General features: G+C 41.3%; 1 protein-coding gene across 4 annotated transcripts in view; it reads right to left on the bottom strand.

Annotated features, from left to right (window-relative positions):
• tab2 (TGF-beta activated kinase 1 (MAP3K7) binding protein 2) overlaps positions 1-24,874 on the bottom strand; it is an 88,307-nt gene extending 63,433 nt beyond the window's left edge. For 3 of the 4 annotated variants that reach the window (XM_061812658.1, XM_061812659.1, XM_061812656.1), the window contains exon 1: positions 24,475-24,874. The gene's annotated coding sequence lies outside the window, so the exon portion shown is untranslated. The remainder of the gene's footprint in view (positions 1-24,474) is intronic. The other variant, XM_061812657.1, reaches the window with a different exon arrangement.
• Between the last annotated feature and the right edge of the window lie 1,837 nt (positions 24,875-26,711).

The following is a 26,711-nucleotide window of genomic DNA, read 5'->3' as shown; positions in this document are numbered from 1 at the left end:
CAATTAACCGCGAAAAGTGAGGGATTACTGTATACGGAGCGCCAAAGATAATGAAATTAGGATTTAAGGATTACGTTGTCAATGAAAAAGGAAAACTCGACCATGGAAGACAGAACAGTGACATCGAACTTCATCCGTTACAACAAAACTGGCTAGACAGTAAAATTACTTTAACAGTTTATCTAGCCGGTCCAAAACCAACTTTTATAGACTGGTTTGTGACGGTAAACCATAAAAATGATGTGATTGCAAACATTATAGAACGGCTAAGTACTGTTAGTAGGGGTCGGATGGTTTATAGCAATTGTCCAAACCTTTCCTTTCATAGGCACACAAAATTATTATTTTTTTTTTAACTTTCTCTATCATTTACTAATGAGGTGAAGCAGTGTAAACTGAGCACAAAGTAGCGCCTGAAATATGTCAACTGCTGAATGCAGAAGAAGTTAAGCGCCATTTTACGCAAACAGCTGTGATTAAAAAGAAAAAGTTTCTGTGAGCCATATTTTCAGGACCATAGGACACACTTAAAAGTCTTAAATCTTTACGGGGGGCCTTGTAATACAGCCTGCCTGATGTGTGACTTTGATGATCGGTACGCCTGACTGACTGGGAGCATTCCCTGCCGACACACTGCTTATATAGAGGAAAGGCAGACGTGACTGAGGACAGCATGCAGCTGTTAAAGAGTGAAGGGTAGGCGTGGACGAGGACGTGAGAAAATGACAGAAGGAAGAATAGAAGAGGCAAGTGTGATGGACCAGAAAGTGGCAATGATGAGTAAGGGCCAAATTAGCCACTTTATTCAACAGAATACTTGCAGGTGAGAAGATGCCCGAAAAATGGAGGGAAAGTGGGCTACTTCCTATTTTTAAGAACAAGGGTGATGTTCAGAGCTGTGGGTACTATATAGGAATAAAATTGAGCCACACAATGAAGTTATGGGAAAGAGTAGTGAAGGCTAGACTCAAGAGAAGTATTTGCGAGCAGCAGTATGGTTTCATGCCTAGAAAGAGTACCATGGATGGCGGGGAGCAGAGGAGGAACCGTTAGCGTTCACTGAAAAGAAGAGGAAGTAAGATTAGTTTAAGTAAAACATAATATATGTGGATGAATGAGAGGGAGAAAAGATAGTAAGAGTGGATGACTTCAAATACTTGAGGTCAACAATCCAGCGCAATAGTCAGTGTGGTTAGGAAGTGAAGATATGGGTCCAAACAGGTTGGAACAGTTGGTAGGAGGTGTCTAGTGTGTTATGTAACAGAAGAGTCTTCTAGGATGAAGGGCAAAGTTTATAGAACAGTGGTAAGGCCAGCCATGATGTCCAGATTAGAGAGAGTGGGACTGAAGAGAAAGCAGAAAGCATAGCTGGAGGGTGTGGAAATGAGGATGTTGAGGTTCTATCGAGGAGTGAGCAGGTTGGATAGGATTCCAAATCAATTCACGGAACAGTCAAACATAGTTGTTTTGGAGACAATGTTAGAGAGAGCAGACTTCGATGATTTGGACATATTCAGAGGAGAGAGACTGAATATATTGGTAGAAGGGTGAAGATGGAACTGGCAGACAAAAGAATGAGAGGAACACCAGAGAGCGGGTTGATGGAGGTTGTGAGGGAAGACGAGGGCTTCTGCTGTTAGAGAGGACGATGCAGGAGATAGGCTTACATGGAAAAAGATGACACTCTCTCTTTCTCTCTGTCTGTCTGTCTGACGTCACCTCTGTTGGCAACTTATTCCATTAATATGCCGCATCATAGCTAAATGCTGCTTCACCATGTTTTGCTTTGGAAGTTTGGAAGGCAGTTTTAATAATTTATTTTATTTGAATGTTGAAAGTCAGGTTGGAATTTATCATAAAACCAAGGTTTCGGACCCGGTCTTTGCTTTTTAAAGAGAGTGAGTCCTGGTATTTACGAACAGCAAACCTCTTTTCTTTATTTATAAAAAACAATTCTCAGGTTTGTTGCGGTTTAGTTTAAGGAAATTTTGGTTCATTCAGGTACTTATCTGCTTTAGACAGTGGCATAACATCTGAAATGAACTGTGGTCATATGGACACTGCTAAATATAACGTTGTCATCTGCATAACTGTGATAGTCAAAACACAAATTCTGGAAATTTTGGCCGATGGTTATCATATACAGGCTGAACAGGAGCGTTCCAAGAACTGCCCCTTGGGGTTACTGCATTGGTCATTGCTATTTGTTGAAATTGAGCACTTCCAATGGCAACAAAGTAGCTCCTTTCCTCCAGGTAAAACCTGAACCATTCATGGACCGCTCTATTTAGTCCTACCCACAACTCTAACCAGTTCAGCAGCATATTATGATCACCCGTATCAAAAGCTGCACTGAGATCCACCAAAACCAAAATTGACACATTTTCTAAGTCATTATTTAGCCTTATATCATTTAGCACTTTGATAAGTGCATATTCTGTACTGTGATGAGTTCAGAAGCCTGATTGAAATTCGTCAAATAGTCCATTTAAATTCAAGAAACTCACGAGTTGATTAAAAATAACTCAACAATCTTGGGTATGTAAGGGCAATCAAAGATGGGTCTGTAGCTTGCTAACATAGAAGCGTCCAGTGTTTTTATGAGAGGCCTAACAGCAGCAACTTTAAGAGCTTTAGGAAACTCGCCAGACTGAAGTGAGCAATTGACTGACTTCATAATAGTTTTGAAAAAGTCAGATGGTTTCAGCTGCTGAAGAGTTTTCTCTACAGTTTTTTTGCTCAACTCCATCCAATTCTGACATGGTAAAAGAGTTTTCCCTGGGTTGCTTCAGATGTAGCATCATTTTTGCTGATTTGTGCTGATATTTAACCTGATGGATTGTATTCTTTCACAAAAATGACAGGCAAACTCATTGCATTTATCATATTGTTCTGAGTTCTGGCACTGATTTGGGGGAGGGGGTTGTGAGCTTGTCAACCACAGCAAATAGAGTGCAACTATTGTTCAGGTTCTTACTGATGATTTCACAAAAGTGTTGCTGCCAAGCCCCAATGAACTCTTGATTAAAATGACAAAGATACGGTAGAGGTCATAGTCAATTTGGAAATACGTTTTTCTCCAACTTATGTTCTGCTTTCCTACACTTTGATTTAGCGCTCTTGACCATCATTGTGCTCCTCCGTGGTGTTTTAGGTTGCCTCAAGATGGTCTTGGTTTTAAATGGAGCAACTGCATTCATGGCATTTGAAACTTTCCAATTGAAATTGTCCAAACGTTCATCAACTGCCTCAGCTTTAACTCTGTTAACAATCTCCATAAACTTAGTGGCAGTACTCTCATTTATGTACCTGTCTAAACTGTGGAAGAGTCTGTAGTTCAGAAAATTTTAAAAAAGTGTCAGAAATAGCCCTATCCTTAATGTCATTTGTTAGAATCTCAACATCCTTATGAGATGATCAGGTCTAAGATATGACCTTCAGTGTGAGTTGGACTCTGGACTCGACAGTGAAGAAAATGGGTATTTGAACACCATACTATATTGCAAGTTCTCCCACTTAGAAATCATGGAGGGGTCTGAAATTTTCATCATAGGTGCATGACCTCTGTAAGAGAGATAATCTAAAAAGAAAAATTCGTAAATCACAATGTATGATTTTTTTTATTGATTAATTGTGTGATACAGCTGGAAATAAGTATTTGAACAACTGAGAAAACTAATGTTAATATTTGGTGCAGCAGCCTTTGTTTGCAATTACAGAGGTCAAGCGTTTCTTGTAGTTGTTCACCAGGTTTGCGCACACTGCAGGAGGGATTTTGGCCTACTCCTCCACCCAGATCTTCTCTAGATCAGACAGGTTTCTGGGCTGTCGCTGATAAACACCAAAGATTTTCTATTGGATTTAGGTCTAAAGATTGGCTCAGCCACGCCAGAACCTTGATATGCTTCTTATGGAGCCACACCTTGGTTTTCCTGGCTGTGTGCTTCTGGCCATTGTCATGTTGAAAGACCCAGCCACAACCCATCTTCAATGCTCTGATTGAGCGAAAGAGGGTGTTCCCCAAAATCTTACAATAGATGCCCACAGTGATCCTCTCCTTAATGCAGTGCAGTCGTCCTGTCCCATGTGCCACCACCCTCATGCTTCACAGTAGAGATGGTGTTCTTGAGGTGGAACTCATAATTCGTCTTCCTCCAAACACGGTTAGTGGAATTATGACCAAAAAGTTCCATTTTGGACTCATCTGACCACAAAACTTTCTCCCATGACTCCCCTGTATCATTCAAATGGTCATTGGCAAACTCAAGACGGGCCTTGACATGTCCTGGTTTAAGCAGGGGAACCTTCCGTGCCATGCATGATTTCAAACCATTACGTCTTACAGTGGTCCCAGCTCTTTTCAGGTCGTTGACCAAGTCCTGTCGTGTAGTCCTGGGTTGATTCCTCACCTTTCTAAGGATCATTCTTGCATGGGGCTCCACACCGATTGAGATCGACTGTCATGCTTAGCTTCTTCCATTTTCTAATGATTCCGCCAACAGTGGACCTTTTTTCACCAAGCTGCTTGGCAATTTCTTCGTAGCCCTTTCCAGCCGTGAGGAGTTGTCTCTTGTGTCTTTGGACAGCTCTTTGGTCTTGGCCACGTTTCAAGTTTGAGTCTTACTGATTGTATGGGATGGACAGGTGTCTTTATGCAGCTAACGACCTCCCACAGGTGCATCTGATTCAGGATAATACCTGGACTGGAGGTGGACTTTTAAAGGCGGAGTAACAGGTCTTTGAGGGTCAGATTTCTACCTGCTAGACAGGTGTTCAAATACTTATATGCCGCTGTATCACACAAATCGTTAAAAAAAAAAAAAAAAAAAAATCATACATTATGATTTCTGGATTTTTGTTTTACTGTGGTGTGGCGGAGGAATTTGTTAGAATAATACAGGACATGTACGAGGGCAGCAGAACAGCAGCAATGTGTGCCGTTGGTGTGTCAGAAGAATTTAGGGTGGAGGTGGGACTGCATCAGGGTTCCGTGCTGAGCCCCTTGCTGTTTGCAGTAGTTATGGATAGGCTGACAGACGAGGTAAGACTGGATTCCCATTGGACCATGACGTTCGCAGATGATATTGTGATCTGCAGTGAAAGCAGGGAACAGCCGGAGGAACAGTTAGAACAATGGAGGTACACACTGGAAAGGAGAGGAATGAAGATTAGCCAAAGTAAAACATAATATATGTCCGTGAATGAGAGGGGCCGAGGAGAAAGAGTGAAGCTCCAGGTTGAAGAGACAGCGAAGGTGGACTTCAAATACTTGGGGACAGTGTGGTAAGGAAGTGAAGAAACGGGTCTAAGCGGGGTGGAACAGTTGGCGGAAGGTGAGGCCAGCCATGATGTGCAGATTAGAGAATGTGCCTCCGAAGAAACAACAGGAAGCAGAACTTGAGGTATCAGAAATGAAGATGCTGAGGTTCTCGCTTGGTATGAATAGGTTGGAGAGGATTAGAAATGAGCTCATTAGAGGGACAGACAAAGTTGGATATTTTGAAGACAAGGTGAGAGAGAGCAGACTTCAATGGTTTGGACATCTTCAGAGGCGAGAGAGTGAGTGTGTTGGTAAAAGGGTGCTGAGGATGGAGCTGCCAGGCAAAAGAGCAAGAGGAAGACCCAAGAAAAAGGTTGATGGATGTTGTGAGAGAGTGCATGAGGACAGTGGGTGTTACAGAGGAGGATGCACGAGACAGGCTTAGATGGAAAAAGATGACACGCTGTGGCGATCCCTAACGGGACAAGCCAAAAGAAAAAGAACATGATCTCTCTCACAGTGGACATGCACCTATGATGAAAATTTCAGACCTCTCCATGATTTTTAAATGGGAGAACTTGCAATATAGCAGGTGTTCAAATACTTATTTTCTTCACTGTAATATGTTGAGGTCAAATGTGTCTCGTATGGCAAAGAGGTATTTGGATTATATTTCAATGTTATCAACATGAATGTCTCCTATGATGACAAAATAGTTGTAGACGACAGTTCAACAGTTTGATTGTGTCTATAAAAGTTATGAACAAAATCGGTGACAAAAGGCAGCCTTGGCGGAATCCAACTCTCAACAAAAACGAGTCCGACTATGCGGTCCAAAGGCTGACACCGGTCGTACCTGGGACCGAATAGCCCATATCAGGGGGTTCAGTACCCCATACTACCAAAGAACCCCCCACAGGACTTCCTGAGGGACACGGTTGAACGCCTTCTCCAAATGTAGACTAGTTGGGCAAACTACCATGCACCCTCGAGGACCCTGCTGAGGATGTAGAGGTGGTCAACTGTTTCACAGCCAGGACGAAAACCACATTGCTCCTCCTGAATCTGAGATTCGACTTCACGACAGACCCTCCTCTCCAGCACCCCTGAATAGGCCTTACCAGGGTTATACACCTATAGTTGGAACACACCCTCCGGTCCCCCTTCTTAAAAAGGGGGACCACCACCCCAGTCTGCCAATCCAGAGGCACTGTCCCCGATGTCCATGCGATGTGGACATCTGTCGGCATGAATCTCATGCACCCCCTGGGGACCTGCCAACAAGGAGCTTTTTAACCACCTCGGTGACCTCAACCCACCGGACAGTGGACCAGAATTTCCTCGAAGTCCCATGTTTTTGCCTCAGTGACCACCGAAGCTGCATTTCGCTCTGCCAGCTGGTACCTGTCAGCTGCCTCGGGAGTCCCACAGATCTTGACGAAAATGATAAAAATGACAAAATGCCTAATAGGACTCATTCTTCACCTTGACAGCATCCCTTACTGTTGGTGTCCACCAACGTGCTCTGGGGTTGCTGCCATGGCAGGCACCAACCAGCTTACGCCCACAGCTCCAGTTGGCCGCCTCAGCAATGGAGGCGCAAAACATCGTCCACTTGGACTCGATGTACCCCGCCTCCCGCGGGACATGTGCAAAGTTCTTTTGGAGGTGGGAGTTGATATTTCTTGTGAAAGGGGAATCTGCCTAAGTCTGATGACATGACCACAAAGTTGATTATCGAAATGCCACCTAGGGTGTCCTGGTGCCAAGTGCATATGTCGACACCCTTCTGCCTGAACACGGTGTTCGTTATGGACAATCCATGATGAGCACAGAAGTCCAGAAACAGAACACCACTCGGGTTCTGATCAGGGGGGCCGTTCTTCCCAATCACGGCATTCCAAGTCTCAGTTGTTGCTTACGTGGGCATTGAAGTCCCCCAGCAAAATGATGGGAGTCTCCAGAGGGAGCGCTCTCCACCACTCCCTCTAAGGACTCCAAAAAGGGTGGTTACTCTAAACTGCCGTTTGGTGTGTAGGCACAAACAACAGTCACGGCTGGTCCCCCTACCTGAAGATGAAGGGAGGGTACCTTCTCAACGATTGGGGTGAACCCCAATGTACAGGCCCCGAGCCGAGGGGCAACAAGTATACCCACACCTGCTCGGCGCCTCTCACCATGGGCAACTCCAGAGTAGAACAGAGTCCAACTATCTCAAGAGGAATGGTACTAGAGCCCAAACGGTGTGGAGAGGCGAGTCCGAGTCGGAACCTCATGCACCAACTCGGGCTCCTTCCCTGCCAAAGAGGTGACATTCCATGTCCCTAGAACTAGTTTCATTAGCTGGGGATCAGACCACCGGCCAGCTCACATCGCACCTGATCCCCCTATGGCCCCTCTCAGAGATGGTGAGCCCATGGGAAGGGGGACCCATGTTACTTTTTCGGGCTGTGCCCAGCCGAGCCCCATGCGTGCAGGCCCGGCCACCAGGCTTTCGACTTCGAGCCCCACCTCCAGGCCTGGATCCAGTCGGGGGCACCTGTGACCCGCATCTGAGCAAGGGAAACCGAGATCCAATATTTTTACTCGTCACAGGGGTTTTGGAGTCGTACTTTGTCTGGTCCCTCAGTATGCCAATTATGTGATTGTGGTAATGCTCAAAATTAAGTGAGTTTTCCAGGTGAAGAGGGTTAGTATAAAAACTAGGAGTTCTGATTGGAACAAATGAACAACTAAAGATAAAGCCTCATTTTTATTATCTATTATTAAATTTTAATTTATTTCCTTTGTTATTTCGGACAAACGTCTTGTTCACATTAACAGTTTGCAAATATATCTCAGTTCACCATCAATCGAAACTATGATATGACAGTCATGCTGTACCTCCTCAAAAATGATACAACCACATTGCAGGGTTGGATCTATTCTAAAGAGTTACCGGGCTGCGGGTCACCACAAATTTTGCTGTATCACCTTTGCCAGAAAGCTGTGATGTAGAGGTTTTTTTTTTAAAATAAGTACAATTTATAAACAAATTGCCGGTTCATGATTCAACCACGTTAATTAAAGTAGAAGAATTTCGAAGTCGCCCTTGCATTTTCCATTTTTTCTGTATGCAGCGGTCAAAGAAAAAAAAGTTTGGACACCCCTAAAGTATAGCATCAAAGTGCCCAAAAGCACATTCCAGAGGCTCACATTTACACACCAATGAATGGCTACTGCCACGGAAGGCGCTGCCAGGTTCACAGGGAGGAATTAAGTGTCGCACCCAAGGACACTTTGAGAGCAGACAGAGCGTTGGTCTTTGGTCACTGGAATGCCTGATTTACCTACTAAGCCACAGCCACCAGGGAATCTCACGCACAAATGCTTCCAGTATCTGTACAGACCTTGTGACAGATACCACTCATTCAGCTCAGTGTGTCAGCAATGTTTGAATAAACACAAGAGTGCCTCATTCTTTAACAAACATCTTTGGATTTTTACTGCTCGGGCTCAGCAGAACAGGTGACATTTACAGTTCACACATTAACATGAGCCTGATAAAACTTATTAAATTCAATTACCAGCACAGTCTTGTGATAAAAGTGCTTAATCCTCAATAAATACCTGATTTAGCGCTTAGTTAAAATACTAAGACCAATGCTGCAGAGTCTCTACAAGATTGACAAACTCAAAAGGCCTCCTAGCAAACATTTGCCGACCTAGAGGCACACATGCTTTTATTTAAAGCTCTGCACCTATAAACAGTTGGCCATGTAATCATATTGGTCAGGAAGTGCAATGTTAATTGCAAGTCAATACAGACGGAAGCTACTAATGAATGATTACAGTTACAACTTTGACAACAGAATGGAAGCTGTAGGTGTTTGTAAATTGACAGAGGAGCAATTGTGAGCGCGTTAGATTTTTTTGTTTTGCATTAAACTTCAGTGGCCTAAAGGAGTCTTAAAGTTTTTGGAGTTTTACAAAAATATATTAGGTATGCTTGTAAGTAGAGATGAAATGGTCCTAAAATTTCATATCACAATTCTAGTAACCAAAAGTATCACTAATAACAATATTAATGAATGAGGCAATAATTGGAGGCAAAAAAGTAACATCCCACTCTTCCGTCTGATACCCCAAAAAACTGGAAGACCCATTTCATCGATTGGGATGCTGGTTGCCACTCACTAGCTTGTTGCATTGCTTCCTAACAGTCATGGCTATTATGACCAAAATTCTTCATCAACGGTAGCAAAAAGTCAGTATCTGCAGTAATCAATCAATCTCCAGCAAACTCATCCAATCTCATCTACAGCAGTTGTTGAAGTTGATAATATATCGACTTTTTAGTTTGTAACTTTAACCTTAGTGAGGATAAGTGGCTCAGAAAATGGATGGATGGATAAACTCAACGATCCTATGCACTTTTTTCCAAATAACGTAAACTGCAGTGAAAATGAATTTCATGCATGCATGACCCAAAAGGTTGCTATGATTCGCCTTTTCTGGTAAAAAAAATAATTGCTGGTTCATTGTTTGTTTGATGTATTCACAAAAAGGGTACGTCACAAAGCAAGGTTTGCTGTTCAGACTAGCAAGTGATGAGCAAATCAAGCCACACTAAATAGATCCCAAGTGGAACAAAACTGGTATTTATCCTCACAGACATATCCATCAGGTCAATGGTCACTTTTGTTTAGATGTTGACATTTAAAGAGTATATCAATAGCACCTTGCTTTATCCTGTATGTGTCAAAGAAAAAAATGAAAAAGAAACAATACCATTCAGGTACCAAACTGACGGTATGCTATGAAATAGCATACATAAGAGAATGTTGCTACAGGGTCCTTGAGAGAAATACTCTTAGCAGACATGTTAAATTTGTACTAATGTTAAATCTGTTTTCAAACAAAGCTAACCGTTTGAAATTTAATCACGGTTTAATTGGTAAAACAAACCATATCATCCTTACTTGTATGCGGGGGGGAGGGTTACCTGGTGTAGCCATAAATCCACAGTCAAACTCAAAACCCAAAATATGCATTTTAAATACAATTTAGATCCTCCCAGCATGAATGAAAAAAAAAAATTCAGCCTTAGTAATCTGTTACATTGAGGTTCAACTGTATTGAATGGGTTCGTAACTGATATGTGGTCAAATATTTTTAGGACTTTTTTTTTATTGCACAAAAAAACGTTTGATTGATTGATTGATTGATTGATTGATTGAAATCTCCAGTGTGAATCAACTTTGTTGTCAAGGGAGATTTTTTTTCCCTGTTCGGCTGTCAGTTCAAACAGAATGAAGGATCTGTATCCCTATTCTGTCAGAACTGTTTTATTGTGTCACATTGGAGTTTCATGGCTTTCTCCATTTTTTAAAAATATTTTTAATATTACAACTGATGTTTATTGAGAGTTGATAAGTCAAACAGAACAGTTTCTTGGAGGAGGCAGAAAACAGACAAATGAAAAGGTGCCGGTTATAAACAGTGAAGGAAAAAAAGTCATTACATATCCACAGAAAAACAATATTATATGTCGATTTTGCCTGGGGCTGTAGCGCTACATCCTGTGAGGGAAGGACAGGACCAGATAGGGACAGGAAAAGAAGCATGCAGACAAAGGTCCTGAATCGAGGTATAACACTGAAGTTGTTAGGATCAAGTAACTATAGAAGTCTATAGCGCAAAAGTATACATGTGGGGGACACACAAACAATTTGCACAAACAGAAGTTATTTGTCGCAACAAGTGAGTGGCCCCACACCCAGTGAAAGAGTGCCAGGTGCGGACACATGCAAATGAATTGACACCGTTTTTCATGCACCGAGACTGACAGTAACGTCCCATGATTGCTGTGCCTGCCCCATGGAGGCCGAGGACACCATTCAATCATTTGAGGACAGGATCTAGCCCAGAGGCCCACCAGAGACAGTGGACGAGGATGTGTCCTACACCGTGGTGTCCTGCCAACTGGCCACTTTGTGTGAGCAAGGCCCCAGTGCCACTACCCGGCGGGGGCCTCAAAGCCCCAGTGCCACCACCTAGCCGTGCCACCACTTGGCAGGGGCCGCAAGGCGCAAGTGCCACCCTCTACCATTCCCAACCCACCACAGCTTCCCCAGATGCCCAACCTGACCTGCAGGACCCAAAGTGCGGCCAGTCCCCGCCCAGCGTGAGGATGGGAAAACATCTCCGCTTGTGGAAAAAGAGGGCTGATAAAGGCGCACAACAAGAAAATGATAAGTGGGTGGAACCGAGGGAAAAGCCGCAGGCGTTGAGAGGGGAGCCCCCACGCCACGCCGTCTTCCAGCCCAAGGGGGCTTGATCCCAGGAACACCGCCTTATAACCTGGTGAAGACCCACCTCCACCAGTCACTATGACTCCCAGATCCCCAACTGGCATCATATAAAATTGTTGTAAGACATTTCATAATCTTCACAATCATTTTTCATTTATAGTCGTTTGTGTTTGTCAAGTAATTTGTGTTTCTTTGGCTACATTCTATTTCACCTCAAAAGTCATGGCATCATGACTCAGGAGATGTCAATGACCCCCCCACGCATGAAGAGTTTTTGTCGTAAATATTGAACACATTAATTATTTAAGATTGTGGGACCCGACCTGTTTGGAACACTAAAATCAGGACGAATCCACTCTTTAACATACATGACACCTAACAACAACTTTATAGGATAATGTTATAAGACCGAAGACTGGCGTTTGACATTCTTGGTTGGGAAGGGGCAAAATCAACACAAAAACAGGCTGTGTGTGTGTACCTTCCTTAAATGTAGATAGGTGTGTTCGATCAATTCCATTTTCTTAGCCGCTTATCCTCACAAGGGTCGTGGGGCGTGCTGGAGCATATTCCAGCAGTCAGGAGGCGGGGTACACCCAGAACATCTTGCCAACCAGTCGCAGGGCACATCAAGACAAACAGCAACACTCACAATCACACTTGGGGGCAAATTAGAGTGTCCAATTAATGTTGCATGTTTTTGGGATGTGGCAGGAAACCGGAGTGCCCTGAGAAAACTCACCCAGGCACGGGGAGAACATGCAAACTCTACACAGGTGGGTCCAGAATTGAACCCGGGACCTCAGAACTGTGAGCCCTACGCTTTCCAGCTGCCCCAAAGTGCCACCTACATTGCTTATGTTTCCTTTAAAGTACTGGAAATGATTCAAGCAATGTTTAAAAAAAAAAAAGTTATGCCATGTAATGCCATGTTAAGTTACTTTTCAAATCAAAATGCTGAGTTCTGGTGCGTACCCCTCAAAATAATATGCTACAAAACTTAAAACAGAGTTAAGTCAAAAATTCGTGATGAAATATCCTAAATAATTTTAACAATGCTAGATTGAACTTTCAAGATGAAACAATTAATATTAAGTCAGTTGTGTTAGTTCCACACACATTGCCTTTTAGTTCATCTGTTTGATATTGATACTGGTTAAAACCTTAAAAGTCCGTTTTAGTCTATGCTGCAGGCTGCTAAGAAAATAAATGGTCATTATTTGAACATCATTTATTTAAATCATGCAAATATTTTTGACCAAAGCCCCTAAAAGAATCGAAATCAAGAATCGTTTGGAACTGGAATTGAAAAGAAGAACCTTAATCAGAACCGTAATCACTTAAATTCAAATGATGGTCAAGCCTAATGATGACTATAAGCACAGGAAACAATGGACACCTCCTGCAGTTCTTATTTTGCTCTTCAGAAAGAAACTACTGTGAGCAAACACTCCTTGATTCTTTTGTAATATGTAATGCTAGGAAAATTATTTGCATCAGAACGCTGTTAAAACACCATGATCACTCTTTTGTTTGTATAGCAAGCCAGCTGACTTCATATTAGTTATTCTCGCAATAAAACAGGTGAGAGCGTTGAGGACAAGTCTTGAGATGAATGTCATGCTGATTGAGTTAGAATAACAGCTTTAAATGTAGGGCGGTGCTTGAAACCCTTGGTCTTCCTCTGTTATCCATGGTTACCGGAAAGGAAACACATGCATCATTACAATGCACAAAAAGGGCTTGATAGGCAAAGAGGTTGGCGCTAAGAAGATTGCACCTAAATCATCCATTTATCCATCAAGAACTTCGAGAAGAGGATCAATTGCCATGATGAAGGCTTCAGGGCGCCCAAGTCCAGCAAACACCAGGACCAACTCCTAAAGTTCATTCAGCTATGGGATTGGGTCACCACGACCAGTGCAGCAGTTGCTCATGAATGGCAGCAAGCAGGAGTCAGTGCATCTTGACGCATCATGAGGTGAAGACTTTTGGAGGACGGTAAGAAGGGCAGCAAAGAAGCCAGTTCTCTTCAAGAAAAACATCAGGGACAGATTGATGTTCTGCAAAAGGCACAGGGATTTGACTCGGGCAAAATCATTTTCTCTGATTATTCCTCTTTCTGATTGTTTGTGGCATCTGTAAAAAAGCTTGTTCGGTGAAGAAATGGTGCGCGCAACCATCTGTCCTGTGTAATGCCAACAGTACAGCATCCTGAGACCATTCTTGCATGAAGTTGCATCTCAGCCATGGGATTGGGCTCACTCACAATTTCACCTCAAAAACAGCCATTAATAAAGGTACCAAAACATCCTCCAAGAACAACTTCTCCCAACCATTCACAAATACTTTGGTGACGAACAATTATTTTTCCAGCATGATGGAGCACCTTGCCAGAAAGCAATAGTGAGAACTTCATTGCTCAGAGAGTAAAACATAGAGATTTTGGGTCCATGGCCAGGAAACTCCCCAGACTTAAATCCCATCGAGAACTTGTGGTCCATCCTCAAGAGGCAGGTAGACAAAAAAATGACAAATTCTGACAAACTCCAAGCATTGATTATGCAAGAATGGGCTGCCATCAGTTAAGCCCGGAAGAGGTCTTGCAAAAGAAGGGTCAACACTCCAAATTACTCTCACAAATTACACTCTGCTATATGTCAATAAAAGCCTTTGACGCTTATGAAATTCTTGTAATTATACTTCAGAAAATCATCGTAACATCTGACAAAAAAAAGTTCTAAAAACACGAAAGCAGCAAACCTTTTGAAAAGCAATACTTGTGTCATTCTCAAAACCCTTGGTCACGTCTGTACAGTACCTCCCAGGCGGGGTGGGTTAGGAGCTATGTGGAGATTCTATCAGTAACCACCGATGACAACTCTGTTTTAACGGACTGTAAATTATAGTCTGAAAATAGGATGATAGACACTCTCCAACAACCCATCCAGCAAGTACTCATATTCTTAAGCACCATCACCTGCTCCGCTCCATGCTGCTCAGCTCTGGCCGAGCTAGTCACGCTCGTGTCACAAACCCCCAGAGTGGCACGACAAGTGAACAGAAGAAAGTGATTGTGTGATAAAGTATTGCTTTAGTTTTCCTGTCACAGTTTAATTTTATAAAGTGATATTTTTAAAAAGCGTGGCACGGTGGGGTAGCTGTAGAGGGTTGGCCTCACAGTTGAGAGGACCAGGATTCAAATCCCGGCTCACCTCTGTGGAGTGTGCATGTTCTTCCTGCCGCTGTGTGGGTTTCCTCCAGGAACTCTGGTTTCCTCCCACATCCCAAAAACATGCAACATTAATTGGACACTCTAAATTGTCCCTAGGTGTGATTGTGACTGCAACTGTTGTCTTTCTTCATGTGCCCTGCGTTTGGCTGGCAACCAGTTCAGGGTGTACCCTGCCTCCTGCCCGATGACAGCTTGGATTGGCTTCAGCACTACCGTGACCCTTTTGACGATAAGCGGCTCAGAAAATTGATGGATGGATGGATATTCTTAAGAAGCATTCTTTAATTTGTTTCAACTGACTTTATTTGGTACTTAACATGCAAAAGTAACATTGTATTTGTAGGCCTATTCCTACCTGTACTCTACGTCTCTTTTTATGTAGTCCTTTCACAGCGCCCCAAGTGCTCAAACTGTTTAGAAAGTACCACCGAAGTGTCTTGTGTTAACTACTTTAATTGTGTGTCAAGACGCTGAGGGGGGAAAAAAAGTATGTTAAAATATCAGCAATGCTTGGCTGCTAGTGAAAGCTGTGCAATGTTTAAGCAAGGTTTGTGATTTGTAATTATTAAAATTAGATTAAAATACAACATTTTCATCGCAACTGTAAGACAAAATGGGGTTATCAAGTATCAGTACTGGTATGGGTGAGTACTCAAATGCAAGTGCTTGTACTCATACTCTGTCTGAAAAAAAGTGGTAATGGTTCGTCACTGCTACAACTACTACTACTACTACTACTACTAATAATAATAATAATAATAATAGTAATAATAAATTGAGTTTGCAATCAACTTAACATAATTAATACAATTTTAAGAGATAAAAAAACAAGCCTTGTTTGAACATAAATGTCTTCAGAAAGTCTCCTCCAACTGTCTGACATGTGGCTACTTTTTCCAGTGAGTCATCAGACCGGAGTTCAAACTTTACATACCGCTAATGATTTCAATGTCAGCAGGATTGGACCATTTCAGATCCCATAGTGTTGAGAACAGTGATGGAAATCGTGTAGTCAACAACACTAACTACGACTGGGCGATAGGGCTTTGATATAAAATCCCTGATTTTCTTGGGATTCATATGTAACAGCAAAACTGAATAAAACATGAATAACAAATGCTGCTTACAAACTAAATTAACCATTGTTCCGAGCATAGACGAAAGTGATTGTTTGATAAAGTAATCCCTCCAAGCCAATGAGATGACAGGAAGACACTATGGCGATAGCCAAGGGGAGAGCAGCTCTATTGGGGCACACAGAAAGACATCCAAGATGTGCTTCATGGGTAAAGATTGATGTCCCTCCTTGCCAATTGGATGCCAGGAAGACGTTACAGCGGTAGCTAATGGTAGAGCAGTTCTATCGTGCCACACAAACCAAGATACGGGATGTTTACGTTCAGTGGAATTTGGGGGCTGTGAATCCTATTTTTTCCTATCGTATCCTGAATTTTCCTTTGTAACTAGACAATATTTTTCCAAGGAGGCGTTTTGTAACATGACTTTTTCATTACGAGAGACTTTCGTAAGTAGAGGTACCACTGTATATAGAATTCCAATACAAATATGTCAGGTCGGTTGCCTAGTTTTAATAACCATTTTTGGTCAAGGAAAATGAGGCTTTAGGCAGTATATTTTATTACAATATCACCCCTACACTGAAAAGCCTCTCTAATGGGGGTGGGGATGGCTTAGTAATAGAGAGGTACTTTCTAGCCTATATCAGCTGCGGGATGTTTATTTCAGGTTGCTGTAATTTTTGGTGAACTTCTGAACGTTCGTTTTATGAAGTCACACCACTGCAAAATGTGTAACGCATTCAAATAACAAAGTAGAGATTGTATGTCGTTTATTACAACAGCTGCGACTACCCTTGAAGTGTACAAGTGTGTGGATTTTGGAGCCTGTTTATACAGATTTAACAATGTTGACCGTAAGCAACTCTGTGATCCTGGTTCTTCTTTGTCATACGTAAAACAATGTGAAATAATTTGTCCCCTGTTGCGAGTTTCATAGGAGATTTTCCTTCCATACTACCTGCTTTGGTTTGAACAGTCTTTGATCATATTTTGGAGTACTGTTTAGTGTGGATTCTCCGACGTTGCAAAACGGAATTAATTTCAACATTTTGACAAAACAGTGTGTCGTAAACTAGCTCCTTTTTGTTGACCATCATGTCCTCACTGCAAACAGTTCATGTCACCAGGCTGTGGAAACCAAGTGGTAAAAATATTTTTGTGGACAAAAAATAAATATGATTTACTGCTTAGATTAATAAATCCGTTTGCCCTACGTACAACTTTCCAATATTAATTTAAGTGGGGCACAGAAGAAAACAGAGCCAGTATACTCTGACAATATCAATCTGGCGTGTGTGTGTGTGTGTGTGTACTCTTATGATTGAATTAATATAAATAATATGGGGCGGCATGGTGGCACAGATGTAGAGCGTTAACCTCAGAGTTCTGAGGCCCGGGGTTGAAATCTCAGCGGCACCTGTGTGGAGTTTGCATGTCCTCCCAGTGCCTGCGTGAGTTTTCTTGAAGCACTCCGGTTTCTTCCCACATTCCAAAAATATGATTTAACAAGACACTAACTTCCTCTTAGGTGTGATTGTAAGTTTAACTGTTGTTTCTCTTCATGTGCCCTGCGATTGGCGGGAAACAAGTTCAGAGTGTACATCGTCTCCTGTCTGATTATAGCTGGGATTTGAGTTCAGCACTCCCATGACCCTCGTGAAGATAAGCGGCAAAAAAATGGATGGATGGATATAATATGGTGAATTATCCATATCTTGACATATTTATAAGATTACATTTACTATATTGATTTCTTCAAAAAAATGATACTCATTACATTAATTCACTTACTGAAAATGAAATTAAATGTGGATCGTTCCATACGCCGGAAATCGAGATACAAATTCAGGCTTAACTTTGGTGTATCGTTATTACACTTTACATCGATTTTATTGGCCTGATCAACATCAGCCTATAAATTAGCATCTTATACATACATAAATCTTATACAACAACCATACAATCCGCAGTAGATGTTGGCTCCCTCTTCCTGCCTGAATGCAATGTTGGGTATGAGAGATAGGATGAAGACTATTGTCAACGATGGAGTCCAGCCCATACCACGCCTAGATCTTCGTCCCATCCCCCCTCGCCTGAAACCACCGTCCACGAAGAAGCGAAAGCCCCCTCCTCCACATATGAAGACAATTTGTAAATCTGACTGATATTTACCGGGTCTTTTCCAGAATAACTCAGACCCGTATGGAGATCAGGCATTTTTCGTCCCTGTAATTACAAGGGACAGAAAGTTGGTCAAAAAGATATGGCACCAAAAAAGTAGAGCTCCCAACTTAGTGAGGATAAAATGTGAGTCTATTGAACCATTCTCTCCAGCCATCTCTGCGAGACTAGCTCTTTTTAATATCAGGTCTTTGGGTAACAAATCAATGTTGATCAACGACATCATTACAACGTATGGTCTGGACTTTTTGTTATTAAATGAAACGTGGTTAACAGAAAGTAACTACTAGCATTTTAAATGAGGCAACAGCAACAGATTTTAATTTTATGAGCAAGTGTCGTACAGGGAAAAAAGGTGGTGGTATTGCTGTGATTTTAGATCATTATTTCAATATAAAGAAATTGTACTGGGTGATTTTAGCTCTTTTGAATATCTGTGTTTTTTAGTTAAGGGTGACCCAGAGGTTATAATTTTAATCATTTATAGACCTCCAAGATACAATGTAAAATTTATGGAGGGTTTTTCAGAACTGCTGTCAGTTATATGTACTGATGACAACTATACTGTCATAACAGGGAACTTTAACATTCACGTTGACAAAAACAGAAAAAACATCCAAAGAACTTTCTGCAATACGAGACACGGTTGACCTCTCTCAACATATTAAGAGTCCAACTCACACTCAAGGTCACATCTTAGACCTGGTCATCTCTCAGGATGTTGAAATTCTATCGATTGACATTAAGGATATGGCTATTTCTGACCATTTTTGTGTATTTTTTGAATTACAGATTCTTCCAAAAGTTCAGACAACCTCTATCTCTATTAGGAAAAGGTACGTAAATGACAGTACTGCCACAAAGTTTATGGAGACTGTGGCTGTGCCACAGACTATGAATGCTGAAACAGTTGATGAACTTTTGGACAATTTCACCTCGAAAATCACAAACGCCATGAATGCTGTCGCTCCTGTTAAAACTAAGACCATCCTGAGGTGACCTAGAACAACGTGGAGGAGCACAATGATGGTCAAGAGATCTAAATCAGAGTGTAGGAAAGCAAAACGCAAGTGGAGTAAAACTATACTCCAAATTGACGATGACATCTACAGACAGTGTCTTTGTAATTTTAACCAAGAGTTAGTTAGAGCTAGACAGCAACAATTTTCTGAAATCATCAGTAAGAACCTCAACAATACTTGTGCTTTCTTTGCTGTGGTTGACAAGCTTACAACCCCCCCCCCCCGAATCAGATAGATCCAGAGCTCGTAACAGCTGACAAATGCAATGAGTTTGCCTGTTATTTTAGTGAAAAAAAATACAATCCATCAGGTCAAATGTCAGCACAAATCATCAAAAAGATAGAATGATCACACAATTGAAGCCACCCAGAGAAAACTCTAACTTATCAGAATTTGATACAATTGACCAAAAAAAACTGTAGAAAAAACTGTTCAGCAGTTGAAACCATCAACGAGCTGTCTCGACTCAATACCATTGACTTTTTCAAAACTATTGTGAAGTCAGAGCTACCTGATTTGCAGCAAATAATCAATTGCTCACTTCAGTCTGGCGAGTTTCCCAAAGCTCTTAAAGTAGCTGCTGTTAAGCCCCTTAAATCCCCCGTTCATAGCCAAGATTCTTGAGAAAGTTATTTTTAATCAAATCAGCAATTTCTTGAATTTAAATGGATGTTTTGACAAATAATCAGTTTTCCAAACTCATCACAGTACAGAATCTGCTCTTATCAAAGTGCTCAATGATATAAGGTTGAATACTGACTCAGGAAAGGTGTCAATTTTGGTCTTGTTGGATCTCAGCGGGACTTTTGATACGGTAGATCACAATATACTGCTAAACAGGTTGAAAACATGGGTAGGACTAAATGGAACAGTCCTTAAATGGTTTATGTCCAACCTAGAGGAAAGGAGCTACTTTGTGACCATTGGAGGTGCTTGGTCTCAGCAATGACCTATGGGGTCCCTCAAAGGTCAGTTCTTGGACCGCTCCTGTTCAGCCTGTATATGCTACCCTTGGGTCAAATTTTTCAAAACGTTAATTTTGACTACCATAGCTATGCAGATGGCACACAGTTATATTTAGCATTGTCTCCAGATGACTACAGTTCAATTGAGGTCTTGTGCACCGGTTAAACCAGATAAATAACTGGTTGAGCCCAAATTTTCTTCAACTAAATCACAACAAAACAGACAATTGTTTTTGGCAATAAAGAAAAGAAAATTGCTTTTAGTAAACACCTGGACTCTGTATCTTTAAAAACCAAAGACCAATTTCGAAACCTTGGTGTTTTGATTGATTCCAACCTGACTTTTAACAATCATATCAAATCAATCACAAAAACTGCCTTCTACCATCTGAAAAACATATCGAGAGTCAAGTCTTGTATCTGTCAAGCAGACCACGAGAAGTTCATCCATGGTTTTATATCAAGTAGACTTGACTACTGTAACGGTCTTATGACTGAACTCCCCAAAATGGTCAGAGCATATAACGCCAATCCTAAAATCCTTGCACTTGCTTCCAGTCTGCTTTAAAATAAATTTTAAAGCTCTGCTACTGGTTTATAAATCACCAAATGATTTAGGTCCTGAATACATGAAAGAAATGCTTACAGAATACAAACCCAGTAGAGCTCTGAGATCAACTGACTCAGGTCAAATAGTGGAGTGCAGATTCCAAAGCAAACATGGTGAAGCAGCAATTAGCTATTACCCTGCACACAAATGGAATAAGTTGCCAACAGAGGTGTGGTCAGTCCCAATGAATGTTTTTAAATCCAGGTTGAAAACTCTTGTTTTTCCTCATGCTTTTTAGAATATATGAACTTTTTGATCTTATTATTTGCACTGTATGCGGTTTTAATTGTCTTTTTTTAATATTTTGATGGTCATTTTTATTGTTTTTAGCCCATTTTAAATGTTTTATCTCTTTGTTTTCAAATGCCTTCAATCATGTACAGCACATTGAGTTACCTCGAGTATGAAATGCGCTATACAAATAAATTTGCTTTGCTTATGCTCATCGGCCTTAATGTCATAGTTCCAAACAATAACATCATTGATCGGCTCCGCAAAAGACATCTACTTTGCGTTGCCACTGTGCACAGTATATTTGAATCCAAAAGCTACTTTATTTTTAGCCTTGTCGTGTGTCTTTTGACGTAGCGCTATAAATATCTGACCGCCAATGAAGTTATTAAAAAAAAAAAATGTCAGCGCCACGGGACAGAGAACACATCTGAAACAGACAACAGAAAATGCCTGGATCGGACTATAAGGCAAATCTGGTCTGTCACAATTGTACTGGTAGACTACTGCAATAAAATCTTGTATTCCAATACCACTGCATCGCATTTTTTAAGATAACTGGATTTTATCTTGTCAACTCAAATACGACCAGATACACTTGTTACCGTGGTGACGACAATAAGAGTGGATCACTCCGACTGTATTATTAGGACTATATGGGGAAAAACGCATATTAGTGGTCAAACATCCTCAGAACAAGGAGAAGACGTCCGTATGATCCTGGCTTGAGGTAAGTTTATGTACTTTTAATACAATACGGCTCACAAGGAGCCAACGAAACGTTATGTAACCTAGCAAGCCAGTGCCAGCTCTAACGTGTGTGTGTGTGTATGTGGGTGTGCGTGGGTGTGCGTGCGTGCGTGTGCGTGTAAACGTGGTGCTATTCTGTCAAATCATATTTTCAAGTTTCGGTGTGTGTAAAGTCATTTAATTACAATAAAGAATTACAGTACAGCAAGTCAGCACCCCTTATTTCTGTCATGGTGTAATGTTGGTTTGACCTGACTGATTAGAATACATGACCTAACGAGAGGAGTGATTTCCAACCTCTATGAAGCCAAAGCACATACCTTACAATTAAAAATCTCAGAGCACATCAAAAAACAAAAATATCACAAAAAGTAGATACATTAATTACTGTACGTACTTCCCACTCTCTAATAAAAGACCATTAATTTGTTTTTTCTGTCACTATGCCTCACTTGCATAAATAGATAAAGCTAGATTATTTATTTTAAATATATTTTTGAGCAACTAAGTACACAAGTCCATTGTCCATTTCCAAGCCGCACAGCCTCACAAGGGTCACAGAGCCTATACAAGCTAACTTTAAGCGAAAGGTGGATTACAACCTGAACTGGTCACCAGTCAGTCGTGGGGCACATATCAACACTATCACTGAGCGGGAATCGATCCCTCGCTGCTTGCACCAAAGTCAGGTGTGGGTAACACTGCACCATCAGTGACCAAGTACACAAGTATATACAGTAAAAGAACAGGTCATTTAAATAGAGAAATTGCTTCATCGTGATCGGATTAGTGATTGTTTTTTAAGCTCGCTGATCGGTGATCATTATAGTGCTATTGTCAATGTTTATCCACATGTGCCCTTCAATTAGCTATCCACCTGTCCATGGTGTACAATGCCTCTCTCCTGGCATCTGTTGGGATAAGGCCACACCCACAACGCTTACAATGATAAGTGTTATAGAAAATGGAAGGATGGGTTTCAAATAGATTTTCTATATTTGGAAAAATGCAAATAAATTATTTATGACTAAAATGTAGATTTTTTTAAATATTTTCCCATAATGGCCCTTTGATAATTCAGTAACAGTGGGAAATACCATTAACCGAGATTGTTTGCTCCACTTTTCATTCAGTGTCAAGGTCAGCTGAGTACAGATTGTTCTTGTTTTAGTTCTGAATGTGAAGATGTGATTTTTCTGCTGCTCAGTACAGGGGTGATTCTATTCTAGTGGAATACAGGGACGCTGTCCATCCCTGACTTGCTTTTAAAAACAAAGAAAAAATCATGGCTAGTCACTTGGCACAAAAGTTAAATACATGTATACAACGCATTTATACAAGTATGATATATCCATCCATCCATTTTCTTTGCCGCTTATCCTCATGAGGGTCACGGGGAGGGCTGGAGCCTATCCAGCTGTCAACGGGCAGGAACCTTGAACTGGTTACCAGCCAATTGCAGGGCACATGGGGACAAACAGCCGTACTCACAATCACACCTAGGGGTAATTTAGAGTGTCCAATTAATATTGCATGTTTTTGACGTGTAGGAGAAAACCGGAGTACCCGGAGAAAACCCACACAAGCACAGGGAGAAAATGCAAACTTAAAATAGGCGGGTCCGGGATTGAACCTGGGACCTCAGAACTGTGAGGGCAACGCTTTATCAGCTGATCCACCATGCTGCCTACAAATATGATATATGTAAATATAAATGAAATCCAAATGTGATCTAGTCATCTTTGGTGGCTCCATGATGACATTCTGTGTAAAAAAAAAAAAAAAAAAAAAAACACCCACACACACATTGTAGACGTTTTCACGAGTTTCTGTCCTTTTCACCATTCATTTGAGCCAGAATGAAGTGCTTTGACCTATTTTGCCATAGTAGGATACACAATAAACCACATTATTTTTACCGATGAATTGATTTTCGTGAGTTAACTAAATAAAAGGTGAAGTGTAACCAGGTGACCCTTGCATTTTGGGATTTTTCAATATGGTACCCTTGAAACAAAAAGTTTGGACACCCATGAGCTAAATTTTTATGCTTATGTCATGTGTGACACTTTTAGTGTAGATAAATTACAAGGAGCCAAAGAAAAGGGGAAACATTGACACGTGACAAACATTTGATCCAAGAAGGCAAATTCGAACCAAACAAGTGAGCAACAAAACTAACTAATGGAACCTCATTTTTCGCAAATAAAAACAAAGTTTAATCCAAACACAGCGTTTAAAACGCATTGCAACGTCTCTTCAAATGTGTTGAGATGTGTATGTGACAAACATCATACAGTACTGCCCAAACAGGTAAGTAGACCATTCAAGACAACCATAGCGTACACTTAATAGAACAACGAGTGTAGCAGCAAATAAATGACTAATGAATTACAGAGGAGTAGCTTGATTTAAAGCCTTGTTAAACAGTGGGCACGAATTAATTTTCTAACCTTTCCATCCATTCAGACGGTGCAGACTAAACTCAATGGAAAAAGTAGCCAGCCCAACATGTCGTCCCTGACAGTCTGTAATCTAGGTTTTATTTGAAAAGATAACGGGACAACGCGAAAGGTAAAGAAGAGGATGCGAGATGTAGAGTTAACAACTCTGTCTTGACTCTGTGTGAGAGCCTCCCACTTAGAAAAGTTAGTTGGCTAACAAAGCTAGCCGACTGCTGTAAAGTTGCAGAAACTTTATCCACACTTTCACAGTTTATTTTTTAGTAGTTAGTAGTGAAATTATCAGTGAAATTGAATGTAAACTTCACACAACAGAATAGCATTATTGTTAGATAATACTAAAGGACAGTACGTTAACAGGTAAAAAGTTATTGTGGCCAACTTACTTTCCCCGTCTCCCCGCTGCCGCTCCTCCGGCCGCCTACGACACCTCAGAACGCCGCCGGACCACCGGAGGGCCGCAGAGCTGGCACAGGAGAAGCCGAGAAAGCTCCAGCTAGTATCGGGCAGACGAAAAGCTAAGTTGCACCACCGAGGCCCCGGGCCTGTATATGTCCTCGAAAGAACGCTCGGGGGAGGGATAGCGGGCCCCAGCACTCCGCTTTTAGACAGACTCTGGAATACCTTTTTGACAGCTCTTCTTCTTCAGCCCCCCTCCCCTCAGCAGCCCTTCACTTTTCTCTTTTTCCTCACTTCCAGTACATACGAATCAAAATACTGTCACACAATATGGCGGCTGCATGAGCAAGGTACTATCGCGAGAGGTTTTTTTTCTCTACTTTCCAAAAGTTGTGCTCATAGTGGGAGGAGACTTTGCGGTTTAATTTACTTGAACCTTCCTGTTGATGAAAATGCAAATGACACCATTCATCCACTTCCAGGATCATTGAAATACTACAGTTATACCTGTGGATATATTACATAAACAAATCAATCGGGAAAGCTAATATGTATGCTAATATCAACAACAAGTATTTTTTTAATCACTCTTAATAAAATTTGTTGAAAACAATCTACCTATAAATTAACACGGTTCTTATTTTTTTATCTTTATTCTGTCTACTTGCATTCATTCATCCATCCAGCCTTCATCTGAGCCACTTATCCTCACAAAGGTCACGAGAGTGCTGCAGCCAATACTCCTGTCTTTGGGCAGGAGTTGGGGTTACATCCTGAACTGGTTGCCACCCAATCACAAGGCGCATAGAAACAAACAACCATTCCCACTCACATTCACACTTCAGAGCAATTTAGCATCAATTAATGCATGTTTTTGGAATGTGGGGGGGAAACCGGAGTGCCCAGAGAAAACCAACGCAGGCACGTGGAGAACATGCAAACTTCACACAGGCGGGGACGTGATTTGAACCCCGAAAGGCTTTGTCACTTAACAACCAGGAAGAGCACATTACCATCATATATGCAAAGTATGACACCAATTAATGTTTTGCCCATCTTAATTTGGCACGCAATAAAGCTTACCGTTAGGTTATATACAAATTGCAACATAAATGTAGGCAGATAGTTAATTCATTCATTCATTCGACAAACAACTTCAACAAAGCAGAATGGACTGTACTGCAACGTGAGTAGGCATCATAATTCAGTGATTTTGAATGACATGCAGATCAAACACTATGTTAAAATGTTGAGTGAGTTGATTTTTATGAAATAAATACATAAAATTAGTTCTTACACTTGATGTTGCTCGATTGTTTAGCAGCAAACTTCTATCCTTGAATTTTTTATGTAAGAGAGCCCTTTGCACGGATAAAAAAAAAATCTGAGAATGTTTTTTTTTTTTACTTCTAAAAACCTTGTCTTTGAAGAGTGGATATTGAAGAGTGGTTAAATATAAATTAAAATTAAATATTCAAAATGGCATTTTTGTCACATATCTGGTTAGGAAGTGCACAATGGTATGTGGCCCCCTGGAGGCATCCATCCATTTTCTGAGCTGGTTATCCTCACAATCCCAGCTATCATCAGGCAGAAGTTGGGGTATACCCTGAACTCGCATGACACATGGAGAAAGACAACAGTTACGTTCACAATCACTCCTAGGGGCAATTTAGAGTCTCCAAACTGCATGTTTTTGGGATGTGGGAGGAAACCGGACTGCCCGGAGAAAACCCTCGCAGGGACAAGGAGAACATGCAATCTCCACACAGGCGTGGCCGGGATTTAAACCCCTACCCTCAGAACTGTTTGGCTGAAGTGATAACCAGTTCTGCAATGTGCCGCCATGCATCCATTTTCCAAGCCGCTTATGCTCACATTGGTCGCATGAGTGCTGGAGCCTATCCCTGCTAACTACACACTGAACTGGTCGCCAGTCAGTCGCAGGGCACATATCAACATCATCAATGAGTGGGAATCACTCTCACACACCAAAGTAAGTCATGTGTACCACCACACCGTCAGTGACTCCACCATGCATTAATTGTTCTTAGTTATACTGTAACTATTTTTAGTTTTATCATTGCCTCCATAGATTGTTTGACAGAAATCATAAGGTTCTATGGCCTTTAGAGCCTGTTTTGTCAATTTTATTTAACATTTCCTTGCTTCACAATGGGCTACTTCAAATTCAGGTAAATCATACACTTCTCACTTGAAATAA

The sequence above is a fragment of the Syngnathoides biaculeatus genome, chromosome 23, assembly GCF_019802595.1.
Source record: "Syngnathoides biaculeatus isolate LvHL_M chromosome 23, ASM1980259v1, whole genome shotgun sequence".
Taxonomy (NCBI): domain Eukaryota; kingdom Metazoa; phylum Chordata; class Actinopteri; order Syngnathiformes; family Syngnathidae; genus Syngnathoides; species Syngnathoides biaculeatus.
The sequence above is the reverse complement of the archived record's forward strand: the minus strand, read 5'-3'. Positions and strand labels throughout refer to the sequence as shown.